Here is a 25,647-nt window from a genome sequence, read left to right as displayed (position 1 = left end):
GCCAACAGTTCTGACCTCTGGAACCTAGGACAGCTCTCCCCCGGGGACTCCCACAATTGAGGCAAGCCAATTTGGTAAAGAAGAACCTTATTGTGGGATAGCCAGGGTATATTTTTGTTCTTGAGCTGCCCCCAGACTGCTGAAAATTCCGCTCTGTAATCAACAAGCTCCGGTACAGTCCAGAGCCTTCTCCAGTAGAGCAAGGGTCGTGCGGCTATCAGGTCTTTTATGGACTCAAGGCCCATATCTAGCCGCAACGGTATGAGAGGGGTGCTTTGGGGTAAACCTACCAGGTTTCTCATAAAAGCTTGCTCCACCTTTAGAAGACTCAGTGCGTTCTTGTGCCCCCACAGTTCTGCCCCATACATAGCTGCTGACCTGGTCTGGGCTTATACGTTTCAAGAACAGGGGCGACTGGTTTAAATTGTGAAGTTTTATGAAATGTCCCAATCCCCCCTGTAATATGTGAAAGTCTCAGGGCAGATCTAGACACCTGGTAACCCCAGTCAAAGTCTTCATTTAGCGTGACACCCAGGTAAACAAAGGTTTTCACCCCCTCAAGCGGGGTGCTATTCAAGACAGGGTTCGGGCGGGTGTGCCTTGGGGGATAGAAAACCATAAACTTGGTTTTATCCAAGTTAACCTCCAATCCCCTTGAGGCACAAAAGGTTGAAAATCCGTCCAGAACCCGCTGGATGCCTGTTGATGTTCGGGATAACAACAAAGTGTCATCCGCGAACATCAGAGCAGGCACCCTTTCAGTCGCCAATCTCAGGGCATAATTATCCCTAACTCCATCCAATTCATCTATCAAGCCATTAACGTAAAGGCTGAAGAGTGTAGGGGCAAGGATGCAACCCTGGCGTACACCCCTGGTTACTGGGAAGCGGGCCGAGAGTTCACCATTCCTTCCACACCTGACCTGGGCAAAGTTCCCCGCATGGAGTCGGATCAAGACATCTAGTAAATAAGACGGGAGGCCTAGTTCTTCCAATACCCTCCATAATTTCTCCCTGGGCACAAGATCAAAGGCGGCCCGCAGGTGCACAAAAACAAGGTAGAGGCTGCCACCCTCTACCTTTGCAGTTTTCTAGAAAAAGACCTGCAGCCTAAAAATCTGATCCAGGGTCAAAATTAATATGACCTGCCTTCTAAGGAATATGGCATACCTTAAAATAAATATGGCTTATGTTAATATAAAAAACATGCAGTGTGACACATTTGGCATTTTTTGATGGTAATATGATCGATGTTGAAAATAATTTGACATGCCTTAAAATTATTATGACCTACACTGTACTGAAAATAACATTTGATAAAAATTAATATGGCATGCCTTGAATAGAATATGACACATTTTTAAGAGAATCCAACATACACTGAAATGAATAAAACAAGGGATGAAATTAATATAAAAAGTGTTGAAACATAAGAGATGTTGAAATGAACACCCCTCATGTTTAAATGAATATGGTATGTCTCAAAATAGATATGGTGTGCATTAAAATGAAAAAGGCCGTCCTTGAAGCTAATGTGTAACCCTGCAAAATAAAATGGCATATAATGAAAAGAAAAAGGCAAATGCTGAAATAAATATGACCCATGTTTAAATGAACATGGCATGCATTAAAATGAAGATAACATACTTTGAAATTATTAAGATGCATTGACATTTTGTTGCATGTGCTAAAATGGATATGACATGGCCTGACATTATTTTGCATGACCGGGTTCACTCTACTTACAGATATGTGTGTGCAGGCAGTGTCACTGGGACCAAGCTATACCTGGCTGATAAGTCCTAATCAGGGTGAAACCAGTCCTTGCATGCTTGTGTTTCAGATCAGGGAGGACCTGTGCTGGCAGTTCAGGCTGAACTGTTCCCACTGGAGCAGGTTCAAGACCGATTTACATATGACTGAATCCAAAATGATGTGGGAAGGTAGGCAAAATAATGATGGATTGGGATGCAGGCCACGTAATTGCCAGTGGGTGAGATTAATTCGAGCATTCCATCCATCACATTTGGTAAACTAGAGTATACAGCCAGCCCTAAGCCAGTGAAACAAGGGATATTTCCACTTTTTGGGCAGTTTCATATGCAAATTTATACGTTTTTATATTAGACTCGGTATTACTTGTAATTGGCCTGGGAGATATCACCACACAAAACCATACAATAATACAGTTCCACACAGTGGTGCTCCAAACTCCTCATACTGCATTTAAAAAATGTATTCTCTTTTCAGTACGTTATAATACATTTTGAGCATGTTAAATTCATTTCAGAACATGTAATCTAAATCTCAACACACCATCATTTCGATGCATGCCATATTAATTTAAATTCAGTTAATGTCAAATTTATACCAACATGTGCCTTGTTCTTTTCTTTACATATAATATTCAATTTACAGGGTTTCATATTATGTTCATGGACTGGCTTATTAATGTTAATGCACACAGTATTCATTTTGACACAAGCTATATTTATTTCAACATGCGTCATATTCATTTCAACTCTTGTCATATTCATTTCAATGTATATTATATTCACTGCAGAACGTCTCTTTTCAATGCAAACATAGTCATTTCAGCAAATGTCTGTTATATTCATTTTAAGCATGTGAAATGCTTTTCAACAGAGGTCCTGTTACTTTCCATGCATGCATCTTCATTTCCCCCTTTCATATTCATATAAGCAAAAGCTATATGGGGCAGGGGGTCCTACTCATTTTAATATATAGGATAATCAATTCAATATATATTGTTTGAGGATTTCAAAAGGGTTTTCGGATTTTAATCATTTTCTATCCACCTGACGGACACTCTCCAGGGTAACGATCAGGTTGACTAAATTTTACAGTTGTCTATTTCTTTTCTTTTCCCCTAAGTTACATAAGTGCCTAACTGTTGCTTTGCAGAAACCTCACTTCAGGATGGTATGTGTTAATGGAAAAACAGCTCTAATGACTTACGGAGAAGTGTGGCTCACTAGGGAAAAACCAGGACGGGTTCCCAAGGCAAGCGCCGAGATGCCCAAGGGTAACATCGAGCGCTATATCAGAACACACATACATACATACTCCAGTCTTGCAAATCTTGGCCCTGCTCGGCTCAGACAGCACAATCCAGTATTCACTTTTAAGAATCATCCTCTTCTCCTTTCTTAAATACTTAAGTAAAACTAACTTTATCCACCAGAGAGAAGTACATGTCACAATTTCACTCTTCGAGAAACTCACCTGACTATCCAGCCATTCCATGCAAACCTAAATTGTATGCATCTATAGAGTAACAAAGACAGCAACCTAATCAGCTTGCTAATGTTAATGACTTATTTTAGATTATCATTGTTTTTTCTACGTTCAACATGGTATCAGTTACCAAGCAAGCTATATAATAATTTCCCCTTTTCTTGACCTTAGGTAATACAGGTAACAGTCTTGCACCATGCTGCCGCTTCCACATTCTTTCCATTCAATTCAATTCAATCTTTATTCGGATAAGAATATATCTATGAAAGCACAAATCACATAGCAGCATTAAAATACACAAATTCATAATAGTCATAAAAATGATATAAAAGCAGATTCAATGAAACATTATACATAAACATGCATCATATTATTAACAGATACTACCACTCAATTCTGCCCATTAAATTCAATCAAAAGGCCAGATGGCTCTTTTCCATTAGACAGATCGTCTTCCTTGCATGAAGTACCAGCATAATTTATAGACCTAAGACTTTGTAACAGAAGCAAGCCGATTCACAGCTTTCTAACACGAGTTTCTAGATCACATTGTGTTACCTCATACAACTGTATACCTTGTATCTGCTGTTTTCCGCGTCCCTTTGCAGATTGGGACAGCCCTATTCAATACACATAGTATCCCAAAATGTCTATTCAATGTTTCATTGCTAAATACTTGAGAGCTAGCTTCCTTCAGAATATATATTACTATATGGGTCAAACTATTTGGCTCTATATCATAATGAATGAGGTAATCATAAGCATTTATATTATATTATATTACCAGAATAAGAGATTGGTTTTAGCAGTTCCAGTAAACACTTGATACAACATATTTTTTAGTGGTTACACTAAGTACCCAATATACCTTCTATATTAGCTTACTATACTTTCCATTTGACCAGAGATGGAATTTGGAATACTGTAGTAGGTATAAAAATAGCACTTGCAAGGGGGTAATGCCTGCTTAATTACATCAAATAAAAATATAATTGCTTTGTGCAGAAGGTGCTTGTGAATATGGAGGGAGACTGCTGCCAACAGAAATGAAAAGCCATTCTAAAATCTTCTCCAGGTCTAGTATAGCTCTAATACAAATAATGTCAGGGCATCACTCCTGTGCCGCTCCTTTGTGTGGTGCCACATAGAAGCCATCCTGAGAGAAATGGACGCCGGATCTACATCACATACTCCCCGAGGATTGAAAACATATCCTAATCAGTCAAGTTGCTTTTTATAACTGTGAAAAGGCACTTGAAACGATGTGCAAGAGTCTGCCTCCAACTCCCAACTACTGCAAATACATGCTGGAGCCATAGTACAGCAGTTCCACAAGATACTTCTACACAGACTTGTGGGGATATTGCTGCAGCTCTTTGATTGTGCAGCTGAATGCTGCAGATTTTTTCATTGCTATGCCTTAGTCTGATGGTATGTTGAAGCTTGGTGTCCTTACCTGCTGCTACTATTGAACTTGTTCCCCTGCACTCCCTCCTGAATACCATAGCCAGCCTCAAGAGTCTGAAGATGCTGACCCAAAGCTCAAAAGGCCCACTCTAGGCCACACCAAAGACGGAGAAGTGCGGCTCATGAAATATCCATAAGTGCAGGTGAGATGAGTGGCAGTCCTGCCAAGTTTATTCAGTTCTACCAGTGCCCTCGTTTTGCCAATTCACCTTTGTGGGATCCTTCCATCTGGCAGTGCTTAAAGCAACGCCCCATTCCGACCCACTGTAACCTTGGTGGCGGAAGAAGCATCTATGAGAGACAACGTGTGGTTCGCTGCCTTGCTATGCAGATTCGCATCACTTCAATTTCGGTTGATTGCTAGATGGATAAAAAAGGCACAGAAGGTTTCTCTGCATGCCCTATGTATCTCTGATCTCACACAACAATCTTTGAGTATAAGTGTTCTGTCTGTTCCCCTTCTGTGCTAAGATCTGCCCCCTCTCATCTAGGGCAATTCGCATGGTGTGGCTAGCACTTTCCAAGATGTCTAACTTTAAAGGCATTGTGAAAATGCTAACCAGCCAAGTAACTAAGTCAGACAGAGGAGATTCAGTTTGACACAATAGAGTATTGTTGTATTTTATTAGCGAATCAATTCTTTATGTTGCATTTTCTCAGGATATTTCTGGTGATCACACACTTTCATGGCAAGATCATTGTCTTACTTGTTTCCAAAGAGTATTTGAAACACCGTAGTGATCAGGAACAGTATACATTGACTTTAGCTTGACTATCCAAGGTTGTATTATGTAAAATGCTCTGCGTGTGCAAAGGGCATGTGCTGCCACTTTCTGCAACTGAAGCACTTTGGTAAAACAGATGGGGCAGAAGAGGCTTGCTTGCCCCCTGCAGTAATACAGATAATGCAGCACTATCCTAAAGGGGCTAACCCCATGCAAATGAGGGATACAATTTTCTTCTACGGTTGCGATGTATTATAAATGTGGGAAATAGACCATCTGGAAGAACACTGACAGTGGAATAGAAGTTGGCACATAGTCACTGAAGCGTCGCCTTGAAGAGGGAAAAGTGACCACTGACCTCCCCCAGACATACCCTTACAGGCGGGTACAGTCACTCACTGCACCCACCTGCAGGGGATCTCTATCCCCCTTGAAAGTGAAACGGGTGCCACTTGCACTGTGAAAGGCATTGCAGCTGCTCCTTTAACTAATGTGCAGCGATGGGGGCAGCACAAGATATCTGCTGCCCTGTGAGCAGTGCATTAAATGTAATAGGGTGCACTGTCCCTGTTTGCACATGGGGGTCGAAACGTGGTCAACAATATATACAGACCCCGCGATTGCATTGACTTTTTGTAATTTTATGGGCTGTATCCATGCTAATACAATTGCGACAAAAACAGTGTACTTGCTTCTCACATGTATTACACCTTTGCCTAAGCACTCCCTCACTCTATTCATGTCCTTTTGTTCACAGCACACTGCAGTACTTGGTTTTGGAATTTCATTCATGGATGGAGTGTTTATATATATATATATATATATATATATATATATATATATATATATATATATATATATATATATATATATATATATATATATTTATAAAACATTGTTTTGATTTCCATATGTTTTTTGCATTTTGTGTTATCTTTTCTACCTAGGGACCTCTGTTGTTTCATAATAACCTGCACTGTGAACGGGCAGAGTGTCTGCTTCAATCAGCCGGTCCTTCCTTTCACTAATGTACTGCCCTGTCCGCACCGAAAGTACTCTGTTGTCCTGGGGCAGGGAAATATAAGTTATAGGTTGCACTGTCCTTGTTTGCATCCGGGGTATACCTAATTAAAGGTGCTCTGTGGTGCAAACAGGGACACTGCATTCACCCCTACCACAATACTGTCCAAGTGTTGTTACTTGTTACCGAGTCGGCTCTGCTGATGGTCCTGGACAACCTGCGAATGAGGGCGGACAGGGGAGAATCAGCAACTCTAATTCTGCTGGACCTGTCCGCCGCGTTCGACACGGTGAGTCATGACATCCTACTGACAAGGTTGGAAACCTTTGGAGTAGAAGGTACGGCACTTAATTGGCTGCGATCGTACCTGACAGATAGATGGCAGGCAGTGGCACTTCCTCCATACCAGTCTGAATTTGCTAAAGTTCCACACGGGGTCCCACAGGGGTCTGCGATCAGTCCTATCCTTTTTAACGCCTACATGCAACCCCTGATGGGTATCATCAAGGCCCATGATATTAGCGTGATCAACTATGCGGATGACACGCAGCTGTTGATCTCCCTTAATGGCGCCCATGCAGAATCACTTGAGACCTTCCACACCTGCATGCGGGAAATGGCAACATGGCTAAAAAGCAATTCGCTACAATTTAATAGCGGTAAAACAGAGGTTATGCAATGCAAAGTGGGAAGAATTGCCAGAAGCCTGCCTGCTGACTTCTGGCCTTTAGCCTCAGATGGACCTATGATACCAGTAAAGGCGGTGCGGAATTTGGGGGTTAGCTTCAATGAAAATTTAAACCTGGAGACCAATGTAAACAAACAAGTGAGCAGTTGCTTCACCCTAATGAGGGGCCTCCGAAAGCTGCTGCCTGCCTCTCCTCCCAGCACAGACCAGAGCAACCGTAGTCAGGAGTACCATTCTTAGCCGCCTGGACTACTGCAACGCACTGCTACTAGAATCTCCTGCATATCTGATTTCCAGACTTCAGAGTATCCAGGCGGCAGCAGCTAAAATGGCACTCTCTCGAGGACGCCGGTCCTCCACTACTCTAGCATTGGCCGAGCTGCACTGGCTGCCCGTGCCCCAAAGGATCCACTTTAAATCTCTATGCACTGTCTTCAAAGCAGTACATGGTCTGGGTCCCAAACCTCTACAAAACAAATTCCAATGGTATGAGCCCACACGGACCCTCCGCTCCTCATCCACTAACCTTATCAGTATTCCTAGAATCGGGAAAGCAACTCAAGGTGGCAGAGCATTTAGCATAGCAGCAGCCCACCTCTGGAATAGCCTTCCAATTGCGATCAGGAAAACCACTGAACTGCTGCCTTTCCGCAAAAAGGTAAAGACCTGGCTCTTCCCTAAAGTCTAACCACCTTAGGAGTATCCTGATCATCTCCCCTCCCTGTCCCTTGCTGTTCATTTCTTAGTCGCATTTTTCTAAGCGCCAGGATGCCCGTAGGGTTGCAGTGCGCTCTATAAATGATATAAATAAATAAATAAATAAATAAATCATTGTTAAAATTTTGTGAATTTATTTCGTTAAGAATTCAGTTTTCATTTACCTAAATAACAACCTAGACTAAATATTTCATGTCTACAAAATTTGTGATATACGGTATTTAACTCCAATTATGACTCGTTGACCAAGATTCTCCAGAGTGTCGAAAAAGCTTGGGAGACCACCTCTAAGATGCCTAGGGCCTCATTTATGAGGCTGTGCATCACTTTTACGCCACCGGTGCGTCACTTTTTGTGACGCACCAGTGGCGTAAAAAATGTGCCTTGTTGCAACTAGGTAGATGCGTCACTTTGTAAACCTTTGCACCAAATTATACCTGCACCAGGTATAATGAATGCAAGGGGGCGTATTGACGCAAGGAAGGGTCGTAGAAGTGACGCAGTGAAATCTATGAGATTTCACTGCGTGACTTTTAGGACGCTGTTGCGTTAAAATCTTACGCCTGCCTCACAGCAGGCGTAAGACTTACACAGGCCCTTTCACATGGGGCTTGCCCCATGTGAAAGGACGCATTGCTGGAGTTGCGTCACTTTTGTGACACACTCCAGCAATGCGTCACTTTTGCGCTTACAAATAAGTCAGAAATACTGACGTATCTGTAACTCCTTGCGACATGATGCGTCATATATTAAATATGACGCATCAGGAATGTCGCAAGGAGTGCGCACTGAGAAGTGACGCATCGCTGCTTTCACGTAGCGATGCGTCATTTCTCATAAATGAGGCCCCTAGAGAATAACAAGTATCCTGATCAATGGGAACCATCCGCAAACCTGCCTCTGATATTTTTAGGTTTGCTCTATGACTTCATAGACCTAGGGAATAGGTTTGCCGAGGTTACTATTCCGAAGTGAAACAAGGTAATAGAAAATACCTCACTTTGTACACAGTTTTGATCATTTTCACAAACTAGACTCTACTTTATCTATGAAACACACTTCTCTTGTACAGCACCAATAATGAACCTACTTGGTAAATAACAGCCGAAAGACAAGGCCGACGATATATTTACCAGAGGCCATGTACAACACTTGTATACCCTTCTGTTGCATTGTGGTAAATAACTTGCAGAAACATTGCCTATTTTGATCATTATTGCACGTCACATCTGGCAGCAAAGGCTGCCAGAGACATCTCTGATATTCCTGTGATGTGAAAAGTAACAAAAGTTGCCATATAGTATTACCACATCAACTCCTAGAAATACATCAGAAATTTTTAATAGTGTGAAGCAGAAAACGTCTACCAAGCAGATTTTTACCACAAAACACAACATTTCTGCCTACTTATAAATGAGGGGTGTATCCACCAAATAAAGTACCAGGACGCTACAAGTGAAAGTTGTTAAACATATTTAAACATTTTAAGACAATTTGTGTATAACACATAAAACTCTCCAGTTTATTTTGAGCATAAAGACCAAGATAGTGTTGCTCGTGTGTTTTATTAAGGATTCAACAGTCAACCCAATCAGAGGAAATCTGTTTTGGTAGATAGCTGACCCCATTTTCTAAATCAAGATTGGATTTTCGCCAGACGGTATCAAGAAAGCCCCATGGTTCACCGACGAACTCAAGAGCTCCAAGAAGAACTGCCGAGCCCTCGAGAAAGTCTGGAGAAGGGAACCGACACCGGACAACAGGACCTCCTTCAAACTTGCCACCCGGAAACACCACCAGCTGATCCGCGCCGCCAAGAAAACAGCATTCAAGGACCGGTTGGACAACAACGCACACAACTGCAAGGAACTCTTCAACATCGTCAAAGAGCTTTCCAACCCCAGCGCAGGAAACAACGACATCACCCCATCGCAAGACCTCTGCAACTCCCTGGCTTCATACTTCCACAACAAGATCGCGGACATACACAACAGCTTCAACAACCAACCAACGCACACCATGACCGAACAACCACCCCCCACCACCACCCTCCGCGCCTGGACCCCGATCAGCACCGAAGACACCATCCGCACGATGAACTCCATCCACTCCGGATCACCGACCGACCCCTGCCCTCACCACGTCTTCAACAAAGCCGACGCTGTCATCGCACCCCACCTGCGAGACATCATCAACACATCCCTCGACACCACCATCTTCCCCGAGAGCTGGAAACACGCCGAACTCAGCGCCCTACTCAAGAAACCAACAGCGGACCCCACCGACCTCAAGAATTACCGCCCCATCTCGCTCCTCCCGTTTCCAGCCAAAGTCATCGAGAAGACCGTCAACAAGCAGATGGCCGCTTTCCTCGAGACGAACGGATCCCTCGACCCCTCACAGTCCGGCTTCCGAGCCAACCACAGCACCGAGACCGCCCTCATCGCCGCCACCGACGACATCCGAGCCCTGATGGACAATGGAGAAACAGCGGCCCTCATCCTCCTAGACCTCTCCGCGGCATTCGACACGGTCTGCCACCGCACCCTAGTACGGCGCCTCAGCAACGTCGGAATCCAGGACAAGGCGCTGGAGTGGATCACCTCCTTCCTCGACGGGAGAACACAGAGAGTCCGCCTACCACCGTACAAGTCAGAGGCCACCGAAGTCATCTGCGGCGTCCCCCAAGGATCATCTCTGAGCCCCACCCTCTTCAACGTCTACATGAGCCCCCTCGCGGCCATCGTACGCAAACACAACCTCAGCATAATCTCCTACGCCGACGACACCCAGCTGATCCTCTCCCTGACCAACGACCCCGCCGCCGCCAGAGCCAACCTGCACGAAGGGATGAAAGAGGTAGCCGAGTGGATGACGACCAGCCGCCTGAAACTGAACTCGGACAAGACGGAGGTCCTCATCCTGGGCTCCTCTCCCTCCGCCTGGGACGACTCCTGGTGGCCTCCCGCCCTGGGCACCGCACCCAAACCGACAGGCCATGCACGCAACCTGGGCTTCATCCTGGACTCCTCCCTCTCCATGACCAGGCAAGTCAACAACGTCTCCTCGGCATGCTTCAACATCCTACGCATGCTACGGAAGATCTTCTGGTGGATCCCCACCGAGACCAGGAAGACCGTCACCCAGGCCCTCGTCACCAGCCGACTGGACTACGGCAACGCCCTCTACGCCGGGACCACCGCCAAGCTCCAGAAGAGACTCCAGCGGATCCAGAACGCCTCAGCCAGACTCATCCTCGACATCCCACGAACCAGCCACATCTCCGGACATCTGCGAGACCTTCACTGGCTCCCCGTCAACAAAAGAATCACCTTCCGCCTCCTCACCCACGCACACAAAGCCCTACACGACCAAGGCCCGAGCTACCTCAACAGCCGAGTCAACTTCTACGCTCCCAAACGCCACCTCCGATCAGCCAACCACGCCCTCGCCGCCGTCCCCCGCATCCGAAGAGCGACTACAGGAGGAAGGTCCTTCTCCCACCTGGCCGCCAAGACCTGGAACTCCCTCCCGACCGACCTGCGCCTGACCCAAGACCACCTCTCCTTCAGGAAGAAGCTGAAGACCTGGCTGTTCGAGCAGTAGCGGCTCCCCCCCCCCCCAGCGCCTTGAGACCCCACGGGTATGTAGCGCGCTTTATAAGTGTCACTGATTGATTGATTGATTGATTCACTCTTTGCTGGTTCCTCCAGGAATAATGCAGGAAGCAGCAGCAACATCAGCTTGAGGATTAGCAAAGAGCATGTCAGGAAGTAATGATGTGGTCTTTTGAAATGAGGTCTGCTTCAGCAACATGCAACCCAACCTCCTCCCCGTCTAGACAATAAACAAATCATTTAATACATGATAGCATTAAGATGCTTTTTTGCTTTACCTGGTATATATCAGGTTTCATGCAAATGTTCAGATGAAGAACAGAACCCAGGCGACCATCAACCCTTTGAAATGAATTCCATTTTTAGAAGACAAAGAAATTACGTCCTCTTTTCTAAATTGAAAGGTGATTTAATTTACATTAAATCAGATGCATTGATCCGGTCACCCTCAACTGAGTCATGTCAAACGCCATACTGTTTGTATATTGCCACAGTTCAGCTAAGAAATTGTGTTATCTTAACAGTGTGGGGCTACAAAGCCCATTACAAAGCCCATTACCTTCTATTTTCTGGCTTCATGTCTGAACAGGGAAAACGGATTAAGCTTGAAAGCAAAAAGCTACTGTCTTCTAAGCTTCCTGTGCCAATTTACATCAGTGCAGTGGAGCCTGCTACCTCCACTGCAGAAGGAAGTCTTGCTATTTTATCAGCATTTGATCGATAACAATGTTTGTTCGAAAAAGTTGCTTGACATGTGCATCAGGGATGTATCTCAAGCGAAGATGAATTCTATGTTTTCTGAAAGAATGTTGACCTGCGAGCTCCCTTGAGACAGGAATGCACCATTGCTTATCTCTGTGTGCAGAGGGTCACACGCTCTGCCCTCGGAAGCATGTGCCTACTCCTTCAATCAGAATGTGTTTCAATCATGGTCATTGGTTTATCTCTGCTCTGCAGGCAGCAGACCACATGCTCCGAAACGCAGATAATATTTTACACGTATTTCCTTGAGATACACTAATCTGGTGAAGTTCTAGATGATACTGAAATAAGACACGAGATGTTGTTTTTTTAACATTGGACGAATGTTGTTAATTCATGCATATATCTACTGTTAAAAACATTTCTACAATTTCTTAACACAATGTTTCAAGAAAATGTTTCACTAAGCGAATATAAGTAACTAACATTTTAGTCTAAGCCGCCTAAAGACAGAAAACGTAGCTGCAAATTAAGTAACTGCCAGACTAAAAACCACATTAAAGAGGGAGGGAGAAAAGAGCTACATAAATGCACAAATAAAGTGTAAAAGCCATTGATCTCAATGCAAAAACACTGGTCAAATGCCTATGGTCATCAGTTTCATCATCAAATAAGAACACTAAAATGAAATCCAAAGCATTTTTAAAGCATGCAAGGAGGCAGGCAAGATCCATCCCAGAGATGGATGGACTGACCTCCATTGCGAATTACTAATATTTTATACTTTCTTTTAGTTCTATGGCTCCCTAAGAGCCCTAAAACACCACCCTGTAATACGTAGAGCTTTAATAAATCTCAAATTATAAAAATTAAACACAAAATGAAAAAAAAACACAAGAAAAATAACATAATCAGTGCATTACTTGAGATGATGTAAAACTTAGCTCTGAAAATGAGCAGGACCGACTGGCCATGTTCCTTCTCATATCATTACACAGAGACTTCCTCACTGCTTCTGCACATCAACTCACACTGCAGGGCACTAAATGTGCACAATTTCTCATTTCAAGTCACACTTAGGGCAGCCCTCTGTGGAGTGATATTCTGCATGTCCTTCTCCTTTCGCCTTTTTTCCCAGTAAGGATCCCACCAATTCTACTAACTACCCGCCATCCTGTAACGCTTACCTCCTATTCCTATAGAGCATTGAGCCTTGATCATATAATTCCCACCATGTACAGGCACACTCCTGTTCTGATTGGTCAGTCAGACTGACGCACAGTTAATGTTAATGTTAATGTTAGTTGGGATTTGTTAAGCGCTCGTACGCCCGGAGGCTTCATGGCGCTGTAGGAGGAACCAGGCAAGGCAGTCAAAGAATAAAGCGGTGCTATCAGTAGTAAGCTTGAGAAAACAGCCAGGTTTTCAGGGATTGTCTAAAGCTGAGGATGTTATCATTCTGCTTTATATGGAGAGGAAGAGAATTCCAAAGAACCGCAGCTTGGTGGTCGAAGCAGCTGCCTCCGAGGCGTTTCCTTTTGAATGGAGGTACAATCAAAAGTGATTTATGGGTGGATCGGAGGTGACGGGAGGGGCAGTATTTTTTGAATAGATCTCTGATAAATGAAGGGCCAGAGTCGTTCAGAGACCGGAACAGAATACACCCAGCTTTGAAGGCCACACGTTGCTCAACTGGCAACCAATGTAGCTGCTTGAGGCCAGGTCTGATGGATTGCCTCCTGGAAATATTCAGAAGGAGCCTGGCGGCTTGGTTCTGAACAAGCCTCCTGAGGTTTGCAACACTGAAAAAACCACAGTCCAACCGAGCAATTGGTCACCTTATAATATCAACGATTAAGAAGGAGGAATCCTACTAAGTCACAATGTGTTTGAACGAATACTACATGCTTACCAACAAATAATTTTTTGCATGCCAGAATAGGTAAAAGTCAAGCACTTTATGGGGTCATTTCCAACAATATAAAGACTTTGGAAAAATATGGCCTGCATAATCAGATATTAAGAAGTAAAAGATGCAAACAGTCTACCGTTGGCATGGGCTTTATTGCAACACACTGTATAACAGTTAGTAGAATCTTTACCTGAAGTCAGCAAAATCTAGCGTTCCAGGAAGATCACAGTACTGTGGGAATATCTGAATCTTTTTTGATGTGGGCACTGATATTTTGAAACGTCACTTAAACGAAAGTAAATAGAAGGTACACCTAATGAACACTGGCTGTAAGTAGCCCAATCTCATGGGCAAAACCATGAGCCAGTCCTGGCTGTTTAGCCAATAGCAATTTGCGTGCTGGGATGGCAAAATACAAGTAGCAGATGCAAAGTGATATTGGCTACAAAGAAAATGCTATTTGCATGCGCTTCGCATGACATACATCCCCAGGGAATCTCTTGAAGTATGTTATAGGTTAAAATATTTTGAGCAAGATCTGACCTACATTTGTCCTATGTAAGAGGTAGATACACCCATGACATTTTTTGCCAATGAATGAGGTGGACATTGGAAATGCACCACATGGGGGTGGCCTTGTCGAGTTCAGCCATTAGTATACCGTCCCCAGGAGAATGTACCCCACGTGGAGGTGGCCCTGTTAATTGAGTCATTAGTATATAGTCCTCAGGAGTATATCCTCCACATGGCGGTGGCCCTGTCGAATTGAGGCATTAGTGTAGAGCTCTTGGGAGGTTTGGCCAACTCTGGTGACTGCAATAGATGAAGCCCTGCACACGCCCATGTAATTTAAAAAAACCGCTGCTAATTCCCACCAGAAACACCAGGTACTGACGAGAATAAATCTTGAAACTGCCACATCTAAGGTACCACAGAGAAAAGCTATTTGGCTTCTACAAAAAAAGAGTGGTGTGACACTGGGACTGAGAAAGGGAAAGTGACCAGGGTGTTACCCTAAATTGACCTGAGACCTTGTCACAGTGTGCTGTTGGGTAAGAAAGAGACCAGTAAAACGGGGTGCCTACAAAATATGAGGGCGAGGAGATATTTTATAATAAATAGTGCATAAGTAGATCTCCAGCAAGTGCAGATGGAGTAAATGATTCAGATGTCCGGGAGAATAAATGGAAGACAGGGTCCTGAAAATAACCACCAAAAAGTTCTGCAACACAAAATGATTCATTGGACATTAAACGTTGAACAAGATTGCTCTGCCATTGAGCTCATGTGACCAGTTTATTCCAGTCGGCCATGATTTCCATTTTAGGATGTTTTGGTGTCATTTGCTCATTAGCTATATCAGCACCCATCAACACTGGCCCTTTCACTTTCAACCTAATATTTTATAACTGGCTTGACTCTCCCAGGACTTAACTACGTTCTTCCAAATAATGTTAGTTTATGCACAGAAAATCAGAGACTATTTTGAATATTACTGTTCTTATGTTCAACACTGGCCAAGTCTGTTGTACTGCTCATTAAAATAAAACTGCCTGTTGAAAACAGTGGAATTTCAGGTGTTAGGCACGATTAATGAGTGGAATTATCAGACTTTAGTCCAGAATGAGTGGAATTTTCAGATTTTAGGCGTATTTTTGAGAGGAACTCCAAAATTAGCCTTTTGATATTAATTTCCTGAGAGGCTGACAGATGGGAAATGGGGAATTAATGGTAAAATGTGTTAAAAAAGGCATACAATATGTCCAGTGCTTTATCAGAAATACAATGCATGTTCTCCAATTTCAGAAAAAAACCTATGTTCATCTACACAGCAGAAAGACGTGACTAGAAAAAGGATGACTGGAGTGCAGAATACGATTTACCAGTGAGTGAAAGCAACAAAAAAAATCTATTTTATAGTAAAACCAGCCACCCCTCAACAAAATCATACTTTTATTTATTTCAGTGACTGGAACTGTAGCAGAGGTTACATTTCTAACATAACACAAACTGCTAAGTACAAAGAGCAGCACAATATGTCAGAAGTATTTGAACTATGTTAGAATCAATGTGTTCCCTTCGTTTTATTGTAGCTCAAAATTGAACTGTTCTACTCAACACAGATGTTGAGACACAACCACCTTAGCGCCATTTCTCTGAACAATAACTTTCTGCTGTTTTCAAATTTGAGGCCATTAATTTCTCATCTTGGGTATGCACGTCTCCAGCAGATTTTCTAATTTATAACTCAGTCGATGCTTCAATTAAAAATATGAGGAAGGTCAGGTTATTTGTTTTTCAGCAGAATAGCACCGAATCTTTATACAACGCGATGCTGTGATTGAACCCCCATTATCTGAAACGCAAACGCTTTTAATTGAAATCTTGCAACAGCATTACTTTAAGCACATAAATCCAATTCCTGTTGCTTTTAATAGCTTTCCATTAAAAACCCTCTTGAACAGGGGATAACTTTCTAACCTATTGCTAATGTACTTTACACAAGCTCTGCTGGTGACATAAATTATGTTTTGTAGAGGCAGATAAAGCCTAAGAACCCCTTCAACTACACAGCTTCAATCCAGACTAGTAAAAACGTATGCAGTTCCCTGGCTACCATTCCAACCTAATAATGTCGCTGCTCACAACCCACAATTAAGGGGAGACAAGACCACTCAACCTGTAACCCATGACAAGATCATACAATCTGTGAATGCAGTCAGCAGCACGTGCAGGGATTATTTCAGAGTACATACACAGTGCAGCGTTGTTGTAGCCTAAATTATTTGCACAAGCAATATGGAACCCATAACACTATTCCATAGAATCAATGTAAGATCATGCAAGCTCATCAACATAATCAACAGATGATCGCGGATCAAGACATGGAAGGTCAACTACATTAGCTTTGATCTGTTTGTGTGGTGTCCCTCCACCTTCTAGCTATATCTAGACACCACGTCAATTATGAATGAGCACATGTCTCCAAGAAGGAGAGGACTATAGAATGACCTTATAGAATATCGGCTTAGTAACCCTACCACAGATTATACCTTGTTTAGAGGCATTCTAGATTCTCCAGTAGAGGGGGCTGCACAATACCGATAGAAGACTGTGAAAATATCCACTACAAGTTAACCACTATCCCTCGTAACGTCTCTAACTACATTTCCCTACTGGTTGGTATCACTGTATTGGCTTCTGGGATTTTATTTATATCCATCAATCGTGAATGAAAGTGGCATGGTAGAGGTACTGTTTAGATCCACCCAAACCAAAACCTCCTCGTTCTCTCCATTACTGAATTTCCACGGTTGAATTTACCAAGTAAGTACCATTTCAATTTTAATCATTGACCGTACTGTTGAGAAACGAGTTAAAAAATCTCAAGGTAAAGTATTGCAGGATTGTTACTGTACACCAGGGTTAAAACTTTCATTGTTTTGTAGTCATGCACAAAATGTGTTGCTTCCAGGTCACTAGTCTTCCCTACCAGGGTCTACCATGTAAGGCAAACTTTGCAGAGTAAGTACATAAAACATGGCACCTACTTGGCAAAATAGTTGGTGTCTTCCACCGAGTTGTCTCAGCTCCACTGAAGGCACAGAAATTTCAGCCTGCCTGGCAAACTTCTCTGAATATGGCATGTGGTCCTCCACCCAGGAAGCATAGGACAAGGCCCTTGATAGACCAGCCGGCTGAACAACAAGCTCTACATGAGTCCTTAAGCCTTACTTGAAACAAATGGTATGGGGGTGCTTGACCTACCAAATACTGATTCACAATAATTTTGTGAGAAAGGGTGGAATCACTTACTTTCTCTTCCTAGTGAACCAGTGGATACAATGGATAGTGACAGCCAAATGTCATCTTGTACCTGGGCAGAATCTTGGTAGCTCCTGAAACATTTACAACGGCCGATGTTAAAAGTGCACTAATTTCACAAAATTGAATAAGGACAGTAGATCTATAGACATTTCAAAAGCCATCATAGATCACGGTAGTAACATGTTTCATGAATGCTGAGGTAGAATCAAGGAAAACCCCATAGCCTTAAGATAACACAAGCACTGCACCTCAGTGACAAAGTATATAACAATCCCATCAAAAAATGCTCCCTCTAACTTTTTTGGGGAATGTCTTTGATAATCCATTCAATTTGAGGTAGCTGAGAAACAGATATACTTTCAGATTAAGGTTGGTTCCTATTCAGTCACTGACACTCTGCTTCTCTTGATTTAATTAATCAATCAGAATTGTAATATTCTCACCAGGATCAAGGTATAGATCCAGAACAGGTATCAATCTTTCAAACTCTTTCAATCAGGTACATATCTTTCAAACAGGATATTTCCCGCGCTCAGGGTTTACTCGTTTATTTCACTTTAAAACCCCTATTTTCTGGATGACTCCTGTGTCCTGATCCTGCTTAACAGATCACAGCCAATATGTGCTTAGGCACACGAAATTCAGATTGAGACAGCATTTGCATAAATATTACCTCGGAAATTACCTGGCACCATGCCAGGACACTAGCCTACCAGTGAGAGGTACAAAATATAGATAATTAGCAGACTGTAATGTAAGTGCAAAGGTCCAGACTCCCCTTTCTAGTAACATAGATGATTCACTAATGGCATGTGACATTATGGAGCGGATTACGAAGCGGCTCCACCCGTACCGTCGGTTGGAGCCATTTCCTAACGCATCATAATGAGTCAGTTGGATTCCGGCAGGGTCCCCATGTGTGCATGGCCTCCAGTTCATGACCGAGGGGGCACCTATGGTGCCATCCTGTTGATCCCTGCATCTCATAGCAGGAACCTCTAGGTGCCTACTACGGGGGGTGGTCTTCCAAGTCAGCTCTTTTCAGATGATGTTATCCACTAATATTCATTTATTTTTCCCAGAAATGCTATGCGAGACTTAACTGAGCTGAAAGTAAATCTCGCAAGATTTCAATTACATTATCCTGCTGGAAATGGGAGTGTAGATAACATGGGAACTAATTTAGGATACGGTGTGATGCATCTTACATTTGTATGCAGTGCATTTATTTCAAAATTCAAGTACAGAAACTATGCACTGTATAGGACACCTGGAAAGGACGAGTTCAACGACTGCACCCACCTGTATCCGACCTTATAGTGACAGTGTCCATGTTTGTCCCAGTTGGCTCTTTCCTGCACAAAAATGAACTAAAACTTCTTCTACGTCCAAATGTAGAAGGCCTAACTCGTTGCAACCACTGTCTTCAGGACGTCTATGGTCACTTGTTCGTTAACCTTGATTTGTGTCATGGGCCAGCATAAAACGTTTCCAACAAAATGTCGGAACTACACTGAGGCCTCCCATTGACACATTCAACCTCATGGCACCAAGTTTAGATATAGCTTTCAGGTTGGTACTGGTGAACATTTTATTTTGCTCTACTGAGGTCTCCCAGTGGCACATTCAACCTTCTGCCACCATGTTTAGAAATATCCTTCCAGTTAGTCCTGCGGAATATTTTTTGCTCCTAATGTTAGCTGGTAGTGTGAGTGAAGAATCCTTTGCCTCGACAAACCTCCAGATTATATCAAACCATGGGCTCTTCTGGGCTGCAGATGAGGGGTCCATACCCCTGAAGTACACATACATTTCTTTATTTTTACTTTCCTATGGTTCGTAATGCAATGTTTTCCCTATTTATTTTCAAAACCACTATTTTGTTTTCTACATTACTTTGGAATATTATACGTTTTTCCCTGCATTCTGTAACATTCCCTTTTTCGCTGAAATTAGCAGGGCCGTTTAAGTTCTTTGTTTCCTTGACAATACTGTTTTATGGATTTGTTAAAAAAAAAGAAAATGGCACCTAAAGGCAATTATCTTTTGAGAAGTGCCTTATTGCTGACGCAGGCCCCAAATGGTGAGCCAAAGTTACCCTTTCTAGAAAACCTGCTTGATTCTGTAGGTCATTCTGTTTGAAAAATGTGGAAGGTAAATCAAAGCTCTAGTAAAGAGGGTCACTGATCTTCCCAAAGCCTAAGAGACTATCTTCTAGCACATAAGGATTCACACAGGTTGTATACAGTACAAATAGTGCTAAAATCAAGCCAGTAACACGCAAGGGGGAGAATGGTGTTGGAATAGTCTCATCCTCCTTCCAGAATGATTTAATTCACTACAATATAATCAGCTTCCTTTCACCAGTAACATATTCAACAGATCATTGTCACGCTTTACAATAACCTTGTGAGCAAGAGTCAAGTACTGTTTTCTTGCATCTCTAGCCATCTCCACGGCTGACCACATATACGAGAATAAGACAGCCATGTGTGGAAGTGGGGAAAAGAGAACGGCAAAAGAAAGAAAGCAGAGACAATGTACTCTATACTCTGCACTTGTGGAAGATGACAGTTCCTACTTGACAGCTGCAAAACGTATACGCTTGTGTATTAACATTTGTATACATATGAAATGATCTTCAAGATTCAATCCTGTTCCGTCACAGGAACTTTATCAGAAGATATAACCACAGGATTTAGAGTTCAAATACATATGCAAAATATTTCAAAGTTTATTTCAAACCCCACACAATTTCAGGATACGTTTATCAGAATTAAAAGTTTATGATCCATTCCTCAGGAAACTAGAAGCCTTGAAGGTTGAAAACCAACATCCATGTAGGGAGGTATGGTTGCAGCAACAATGTAGCACAAATTACCTCAAAAAGATGCCTTTCACAAAAAGGAAAGTTATACCAGTCCTTGAAGAGAGCATGGGTAGGAGTGGTGGGCTGAAGCTATGCACGTTCTATTCGCTTGAAATGGCCAAGCCTAGTCTGCAGCTGCCTTATGGAGACAGAGTAATCTATGCAGTTTGAGACATTGCATGGCCTGCCTTTGGCATTTGCATATCTTTGGTCTAAATTTCATGCATTTATAGGGTGGTCCCTGGGCTTTTTATGTATGCAGCGGATCAAGTACGTAAAAGCTAGGACTTTCATGTTAGGGAATAGCCCCGGTCCTTTTCACTGTGGAAACAATTTTTTTTGTCTTTATCTGAAGAAAAATTTGATTTATCCAAAAGGTGTGGGAGCAGGTCTGAATTGGAAGCTGCAGTAATATCAGGTAACGTCTGGCAAGGGGGCAGGTCTTTCTCGGTAGGGTCCAGAGTTGGAATTTAGAAAAGGTGCTAAAAACATGGCTGTTTAGGCAACAGAATAACTGCATGGATGGGAATTGGGAGGTGACCCAAGAAGGAGGCCGCAATGTGTAGTCTACGGACTTGCTTGATATGGCTGGGCTTGCCTGAACAGACGGAGCCCAGTTATCCAGTGTTAGCGATTTTAGCCTCTGCCTCTCCTCCACTAAAGCGAACTCCGGCTGGAGCTGAGAAACATTTTCCAGTCTTTAGTAATGTAGGCAAGGCCTCTGCGACCCTAATTTCTTCCTGACACATTGGGGATACTGCAGCAGCAAAAGAGGGTAATACCCCAGCGACTGGGGATCAACAGGGTATCAGCTACGTTAGCCCCTACATCTGGAGTATGCAGCAGTCGGCTCTGATGTGAAAAAGGCTGCAGTGGATAGCAATTTTCCTAAAAGTTTCTTTCCCTTAAAGCAGCTGGTGTTTGAGGGAGGTGAGCATTATCCAGCTGACACTAAATTTGAATCTTTACTACTGGAAATCTTGATGGAGGTACCAGAGGTCAGGACTTCTCAAAACTCTCTAGGACACACTGTGGGTGCTTGGATGGTAGAAACGGAAAGAAAAACTCAGTCTATGGAAGCACTAGTGGAAGGAATGACTGACATAATCTAGGATTTTGAAGATACCCAAAATCTGCTTGTCAAAGTGAATTTAGCTTTACAAAAGGAACTTGCCTCTGTGAAGCAACAGCTCGAGGATCAAGAAAATGCTTGAGAAAGTTTAACCTTGGATTTTTTTAGAATATCTGAAAGGGAGGAGGGGAACGCTAGTTTGGCTGCTGAAAATGCCTATGATCTGATTCGTACTCATCTTCTGCTGGGAAATACACTTGACGATAACACGTGCACATCATGACCCGGTTCAAGAGTATCCAGAACCACCTCACCCTTGTACTATTCTAGGGAATTTTGGGGACTTTTGTATATGAGAAAAGGTGTTTAACAGTGCTATTGCACATAAAGGTATCCAAATCGGTGAAGGTCAGCTCATACATATTTTTCCTGACATGTTATTTGAGCCCTCAAATTGACAAAAGTAATTCCAGTGAATTATATCTTTATTTCAAACTACCGGTGGTAAAGCTAAGATTCTATAGCCAGCTAGACTTAGAACTTTGGATAAAGGAGAAGTGAAGGTGTTTAATGATATTCAAGCAGCACAAAATGATTTACAGGTGCAAGCAGCACACCCGTTGCTGGGAGGGGGTGACCTGGTGACAGGGCAACAAGGCCATGATGAACGGGTGGGAGGCACGTGGGTGTGGGGCTTCTGGTTTGAGGATAGTCGGAGTTATTCCTCATTGACAAAGGTGTGTGCGTGTGGGGGATGGGGGTGGCCCGACAACCCTGATGGGGCATTGGGCCAAGTATTGTTACGGGGGAAAATGGCTTCTTGCTGGCATGTGATAGTTTGAGTGGGGATGGCTGGTATGGCAGGGTCTCCTGCTATTCGTTGCCATTTTTGCAGATATTGATATGCCAAGTGGGACTACAGCGGAGAATTGTTGTGTAGTCTCTGTGAATGGTTTAAATAAACCCTTGTACATGCAGGGCAATTTGGCACTGGCTTGCTGAGCAGAGGCCATCTTTGGGTCTTACTGCAGGAAAAGCATGTCAGAAAATTTAAAATGTCCTCATAACTGGTTGCCTTTCTAATCATAATGCCACTCTTCTGCATCAGCGTCTCATAGAGGGGTTGCAGTTCTTGTCAGAAAGAGGTTTGAGGCCCAATTGGATCAGGTGGCTGCAGATCGGGTGTATGGATGGGTGGTGGCTGCAATTTGTGTCAATGGTGAGAGGTACTCTTTAGTTTCTTTTTATGGATTAACTTTGGATGACCCGCAGCCATTGTATGAATCAAATTTTCAGTTGGCTAATCATACTAGAAAAATAATAATCGGAGGCAACTTTAATTGTATTTAGAACACAGTTGATATTAGTAGGGGAACCTAAACCTAAGATGACAAGAACAGCCTACAGGATCAAAGAGGAGCAAGGTTTGGTTTTCCTCTAGGGATTGCTCCACACCAAGGATAGATTTTGTTCTTATCTCTAGGGATATTTTGCTTCCTCCATTATATCGAATTCCTTATCGTGTCCCAGTGCTATAAGCTTAGATTTGGGTTTCTCCAATAAGGCTCCTTTCTCTAAAAGCTGGTCCTGTAGTACAGCATTACTTGCTGATGAACCATTTATTGCATAAATGAAGGAGCAGGCATCACTATTTTTTAGGAAAATCAATCCATCTCCTCTATAGTAAATATCTGGGAAGACTTTAAAGCAACTATGAGTGATGAGATCATTATTTTTCAAATGTTTCCACTAAGTCAGCTGAAATAGAGTATAATGAATTGTCAATGGATCTCCAAGAAGTAAAATTCAAGCTTTCCCGGTTGCCCAATGCTTTACATTTTAAGGAGAGAGAGCGGGTGAAGCATAAGCTGTAGCAGATTTTGTTGGAGAAGCAGATTATAAATGCTAGAACTTTTGGGCAACAATTATATGAGGAAGAAGAAGTAAGTGGGAAGCTGCTAGCTTGGCGGGTTAGAGCCCAACAAGCTAAAAATGTTGTAGATAATATATGGGAGCCATCAACCAGCTCCTTGCTGAGGGAAGCTTCATTAATTGAGGAGATGTTTCATTAGCATTTGGCAACTATATATGCAGCTGACCAGTTCTCCGATATGAGAGATATCATTATTTTTATTTAGAAGGTGTTTCCCTTCCGAAATTGTTGAGTGAAGCAACCCTAAACCTTGTTCACCCTATAACATTATTAGAGGTAGAGGCTCCAGATAGAAGATTGTCAAGAGGGAAGGCGCCAGGAGAAGATGGGTTTCCTTCAGAGTGTTATCAGGTTTTATTTTCAGAAGTGAACAGCCCTATAATGGCCTTATTTATTGCTATATTAACAGGTGGTTCTGTTCCCTCGTCTTTTCATAAAGGCCTGCTTACTCATTTTCTTTAGAAGGACAATGATACAGAGCATATAAATTAATTTCGCCCAATTACTCTGCTGAACACAGACTATAAAATCTTAATGATTTTTTTTTGCAGCTAGGCTTACTGAAATGATGCCCTTTTTATTGGGAAAGACCAGTCTGGGTTTATCAATGGGCATCAATATTACTATGATACACATTATTTAAAAAACAATTGATTATTTTAGTCTTACCAAGACTCCTGCAGTGGTCCTATCTATTGATGCTGAGAAAGCATTTGACCTAGTGAACTGAGATTATTTGTTTCAGGTAATGAAGGCCATGAAATTTCCATTCCAGCTCACTGGGTCAATTGTGGCACTGTTACAAGGATCGTCCGCCGTAGTATCTCTTAATGGTAAGATTCTAGATTCTTTCCAGATCTCCTGGGGCACTAGGCAGGGCTGCCCTCTGTCTCCAACACTTTTGGCCCTTTTTATTGACTCCTGGCTTGCTGTATATGCCAGAACTTGTAAGAGTGGCAGCCCTGGAATATTGAAACATACATTATATCTGACTGATCTTGTGCTATTTAGCACTGGAAAGGGGGTGCTCCAAGATGTGTTTGGTGTTTGTTTCCAATTTTTAAGATTTATGGGATGTCAAGTTAAAATTTCTAAAAACAGAGATTTTTATTTTTAACACTACTGTTTCTGTCCTACCTTCAGATTTGCAGGACATATACCAGCAAAAACCAGTCAGGTATTTCGGCATAAGAGTTTCTGAAAAGTATGAGGATCTGTATGATTTAAATTACCCCCCTTTGCTTGGTATGGTCCAGAATCTGCTGAAATGGTGGGGTAAGACGCCAATCTTAACAACTGGCAGGGTGGTACTAATTAATATGCATAGCCTGCCCTTGTTAAAAAAAAAATGCACATCAATTATTTACGAGGTCCATGATAATTGTTTTCAGTGCCTGAATGGTTAGTGTTTTTTTATGGAAAAAGTAGTCAGAGAGTTATTATTATGAAGCTCACTCTACCCAGTTATCAATGAAGGTTAGCTCCCAGTTGTGAGAATTTATTATTTAGCGTACCCATTTGCTGAATTGCAACAGGTATGTTGATTGGGCCAAATGCAAAACCTTCAATAATTCTTTTCTTCGCCTTTTGTGAGAAGGGATTTTATTATTTTTAGATTCCTATCTTCCCCTGGAAAAGAATCCCAAAAAAAATCTGGTATTGTATGCTTGTGGCCTTTGGAAATTGAAACAACCCGGGAGATACGGATGGCTCTTTTTCTTTATAAGCAGGACTACACAAAACAGAGCCAATGGGTAAAATTGCTGATTTCAGGGGAGGCTAACTTTCAGGCCCAATTTCGAATCATGTAAACCAAGTGGCCACAAGAGAGCAATGGCT

The 25,647-nt window shown here is 42.6% G+C and overlaps 1 protein-coding gene across 1 annotated transcript in view; it reads right to left on the bottom strand.

Moving 5' to 3' along the window:
• Window positions 1-25,647, bottom strand: part of MYRIP (myosin VIIA and Rab interacting protein) — a 1,654,117-nt gene that overhangs the window by 708,393 nt on the left and 920,077 nt on the right. The gene's annotated exons all lie outside the window — the stretch shown is intronic.

This window comes from Lissotriton vulgaris, chromosome 10 (genome assembly GCF_964263255.1).
Source record: "Lissotriton vulgaris chromosome 10, aLisVul1.2, whole genome shotgun sequence".
NCBI lineage: Eukaryota > Metazoa > Chordata > Amphibia > Caudata > Salamandridae > Lissotriton > Lissotriton vulgaris.
This window is presented reverse-complemented; position numbering and strand designations above follow the sequence as displayed.